This window comes from Schistocerca americana, chromosome 5 (assembly GCF_021461395.2).
Source record: "Schistocerca americana isolate TAMUIC-IGC-003095 chromosome 5, iqSchAmer2.1, whole genome shotgun sequence".
Classification (NCBI taxonomy): Eukaryota; Metazoa; Arthropoda; class Insecta; order Orthoptera; family Acrididae; genus Schistocerca; species Schistocerca americana.
In genome coordinates this window covers 214,349,995-214,354,943 of record NC_060123.1, presented here as the reverse complement: position 1 = coordinate 214,354,943, position 4,949 = coordinate 214,349,995, and the positions used below count along the sequence as shown (strand labels likewise).

General features: G+C 45.3%; 1 non-coding gene across 1 annotated transcript; it reads right to left on the bottom strand.

Annotated features, from left to right (window-relative positions):
• Positions 1 to 267: 267 nt before the first annotated feature.
• On the bottom strand, positions 268 to 341 carry Trnat-ugu. The gene has a single exon. It is a non-coding gene; the product is annotated as a tRNA-Thr (tRNA).
• Between the last annotated feature and the right edge of the window lie 4,608 nt (positions 342 to 4,949).

Here is a 4,949-nt window from a genome sequence, read left to right as displayed (position 1 = left end):
TGAGATTACGGAAGTATTGGCTTAAAGTGTCCTGGGCAGAAGTTATGATTTCTTCAGTTGTTTCGAAGGCTTTGTGTTGGGTAGCTAATGCCCAATCATTACCAAAGACAAATATTATGGACTGTATACGAAGATAGTAACTGTTCTCGAAAGAACAGATACCATTGATGACAGTGCAGCTTCTCCCGAATAAATGATAATTAATTGAAACCTTCAGCTGCCGACCGGTGTTGTTGATATACCTCGATGGGGACAGCTGAAAATGTGTGCCCCGACCGGGACTCGAACCCGGGACCTCCTGCTTACATGGCAGACGCTCTATCCACCTGAGCCACCGAGGACACAGGGACTTATCCCTTGCACGCCTCCCGTGAGACCCTCATTCCCAACTGTCCAGAATCTACATATGTAATGTTCCTAATAGATATTCGCCCATCCACTCATTACTCGCGCACACTAAGGTTACGATTCCCGTAAGAGTTCGGGCAACCTGTGCGCATTCGCACAGACGAAGGTCATCAATGATATCTGTTCTTCAGAGAACAGTTACTATCTTCATATGTAGTTCAAGGCTACCCGGCCATTGACCTTCGTCTGTGCGAATGCGCACATGTTACCCGAACTCTTACGGGAATCGTCGCCTAAGTGCGCGCGAGTAATGAGTGGATGGGCAAATATCTATTAGGTACATTACATAGAGCGTCTATACAAGGGCGATGTACTTGAGGACAATATTATGGAAATGAAAGAGGATGTAGATGAAGATGAAATGGGAGATACGATACTGCGTGAAGAGTTTGACAGAGCACTGAAAGACCTGAGTCGAAACAAGGCCCCGGGAGTAGACAACATTCCATTACAACTACTGACAGCCTTGGGAGAGCCAGTCCTGACAAAACTCTATCATCTGGTGAGCAAGATGTATGAAACAGGCGAAATACCCTCAGACTTCAAGAAGAATATAATAATACCAATCCCAAAGAAAGCAGGTGTTGACAGATGTGAAAATTACCGAACAATCAGTTTAATAAGCCACAGCTGCAAAATACTAACACGAATTCTTTACAGACGAATGGAAAAACTAGTAGAAGCCGACCTCGGGGCAGATCAGTTTGGATTCCGTAGAAATACTGGAACACGCGAGGCAATACTGACCTTACGACTAATCTTAGAAGAAAGATTAAGGAAAGGCAAACCTACGTTTCTAGCATTTGTAGCCTTAGAGAAAGCTTTTGACAATGTTGATTGGAATACTCTGTTTCAAATTGTAAAGGTGGCAGGGGTAAAATACAGGGAGCGAAAGGCTATTTACAATTTGTACAGAAACCAGATGGCAGTTATAAGAGTCGAGGGACATGAAAGGGAAGCAGTGGTTGGAAAGGGAGTAAGACAGGGTTGTAGCCTCTCCCCGGTGTTATTCAATCTGTATATTGAGCAAGCAGTAAAGGAAACAAAAGAAAAATTCGGAGTAGGTATTAAAATCCATGGAGAAGAAATAAAAACTTTGAGGGTCGCCGATGACATTGTAATTCGTCAGAGACAGCAAAGGACTTGGAAGAGCAGTTGAACGGAATGGACAGTGTCTTGAAAGGAGGATATAAGATGAACATCAACAAAAGCAAAACGAGGATAATGGAATGTAGTCGAATTAAGTCGGGTGATGTTGAGGGTATTAGATTAGGAAATGAGACACTTAAAATAGTAAAGGAGTTTTGCTATTTGAGGAGCAAAATAACAGATGATGGTGGAAGTAGAGAGGATATAAAATGTAGACTGGCAATGGCAAGGAAAGCGTTTCTGAAGAAGAGAAATTTGTTAACTTCGAGTATAGATTCAAGTGTCAGGAAGTCATTTCTGAAAGTATTTGTATGGAGTGTAGCCATGTATGGAAGTGAAACATGGACGGTAAATAGTTTGGACAAGAAGAGAATAGAAGCTTTCGAAATGTGGTGCTACAGAAGAATGCTGAAGATTAGATGGGTAGATCACATAACTAATGAGGAAGTATTGAATAGGATTGGGGAGAAGAGAAGCTTGTGGCACAACTTGACCAGTAGAAGGGATCGGTTGGTAGGACATGTTATGAGGCATCAAGGGATCACCAATTTAGTATTGGAGGGCAGTGTGGAGGGTAAAAATCGTAGGGGGAGACCAACAGATGAATACACTAAGCATATTCAGAAGGATGTAGGTTGCAGTAGGTACTGGGAGATGAAGAAGCTTGCACAGGATAGAGTAGCATGGAGAGCTGCATCAAACCAGTCTCAGGACTGAAGACCACAACAACAACAACAACAACATTACATATGTAGATTGTGGACAGTTGGGAATGCGGGTCTCACGTGAAGCGTTCAAGGGATAAGTCCCTGCAGTCGTGCTATTCATCTGTGTCCTCGGTGGCTCAGATGGATGCCTCACGGTAGCCTCAGCGTGTTCGGTCAGAGGGCTGCGCGCTCTCTGTAACAAAAAAACTGAGTCAAGGAATCAACTTGAACGGATGTCTTGTGACGTCCGACCAGACCAAACGCAACGAATTATGTCAAACAAGCAAAAATAATAACATGAAAATAAAATAAGGAAAAAAAGATGGATAGAGCGTCTGCCATGTAAGCAGGAGATCCCGAGTTCGAGTCCCAGTCGGGGCACACATTTTCAGCTGTCTCCATCGCGGTTTATCAACAACACCTTTCGGGAGCTGAGGGTGTCAATTAATTATCATTTATTCTGGACTGTGTTGGATATATGTATATGCAGGGTGGCTATAATTAAACTTTTGCTACTTGAGAGGATTCCCATGTAAAACGAGTGATCGCAGGACCATGAAACTTTGTGGAAACATTTGCAAGGAGCTGCGGGAGAGAAACAAGGAATAAACCATTGAAAGAAACAAATTTTAATTACCACATGAGGGCGTAACATCTGTCAGTTGGGTACATTCTTACATTCCACGTTACAAACGTTGCTCATTGTGACGACCATCTGCGTCCACGACAGGCTGGAACCTCACTAGAGATCGCTCTACTGCTGTCCGCAACGAAGATGGACATTGGAATGTTCAGCTGTCGAGACACACCTCGTGCACTGCTGGAAAATCGCACAACGCGTCCAGCACTCTCAGGCATGTCATCAGTAACTCCTTCAACAATTTGTGGCGCAATTAGTCGTCGGCCTCTCCCAGGAGCAATACCCAAATCGCCACTTCATCCGAACTTCCAAGTCATGTTCGTCAACCCCATTGCATAAAGACGAAGTCTCCGTATTCCTTTAGTGCATCGATACTCGATAAGAGCAGCAGCACTATTGCTGTCGTTTTGATAAAACAGCTATACGAGTAAGGTCCTGCTCACTTTGTCCAGACCCACGTTCACAGTTTGCATCTGTAATGCGCTCTAATGCTTGTGTTGCAGCCCTATGTAGCGGCGCCGGCCGGGCTGGCCGAGTGGTTCTAGGCGCTACAGTCTGGAACCGCGCGACTGCTACGGTCACAGGTTCAAATCCTGCCTCGGGCATGGATGTGTGTGATGTCCTTAGGTTAGTTACTTTTAAGTAGTTCTAAGTTCTAGGGGACTGATGATCTCAGAAGTTAAGTCTCATAGTGCTCATAGCCCATGTCACGCCACCAGTACCCGCGCGTAATAACAAGTCATGACACCAACACTATTAACAACGCAAAGCCTGCAGCGCACAGCCTGAACATCATTTCTATCAAGCTGCGTAGCCATACGATAAATACTTTTTCGTCTCCACTGGCTCAAACCGAGCGAAGTGGCGCAGTCGTTAGCACACTGGACTCGCATTCGGGAGGAAGACAGTTCAAGCCCGCGTTCAGTCATTCGGATTCGGGTTTTCCGTGATGCCCTAAATCACTCCAAGAAAATGCCGGGATGGTTCCCTGAAAGGGCACAGCAGATTTCCTTCCCTATCCTTGACATAATCCGAGCTTGTACTGAGTCTCTAATGACCTCGCTATCGACTGGGCGGTACACCCAACCTTTCTTTCCTTTTACACTGGTGAAAATAGAAAATAGATACCTGCGGTGAATCATTATTCAATACTTTTGGACTGACATGGTTCATTTCAGGACCCTCCCACTAAAAACGTAAAGGAAATACTTGAGTAGCATATTTGGATTGTGTACGACAGGTAACGTCTAAGTAGTCCATGGGAAGAGATCGATCACAAAAAAAGTAACATTTTACTTTGCTTAGTAGATTTTGTGATATGCACTTCAGACCATGGTTCACGGTCGCAGGGATGACAGATACATGATTCAAGGAGCTTTATTATCATCCGGGCGAACACTGCTGTGGGGAACTGCGGCCAGCTGCAACACGTGGAGCGCTGAACTACCAGAGGACGCTCCTCCTTTGACGAGCTGGCGAGGGCACCGCAGACACGCGCGGGGCAGACAGCCCTAGCGGCGGAACAATGTCCCGGTCAGCAGCCGGTGTCACATATCGCCGACGAATAACCTCCGCCACGTCCCACTAGCTCGTGGAGGCTGGGGGTCTACCGCAGCTCAGACAAGGAGTTGCCAGATGCTGCGAACGACCGCTTTCGATGAGCTTCAGCTTAACACACCGTATTCAGCATAAGAATAAACCTGATGTAAACATTACGCTTCTACATCTACGTGATTACTCTGCAATTCACATTTAAGTGCTTGGCAGAGGGTTAATCGAACCACAATCATACTATCTCTCTACCATTCCACTCCCGTACAGCGCGCGGGAAACACGAACACATAAACCTTTCTGTTCGAGCTCTGATTTCTCTTATTTTATTTTGATGATCATTCCTACCCTTGTTGGTTGGGCTCAACAAAATATTTTTGCATTCGGAAGAGAAAGTTGGTGGCTGAAATTTCGTAAATAGATCTCGCCGCGACGAGAAACGTCTTTGCTTTAATGACTTACATCCCAACTCGCGTATCATATCTGCCACACTC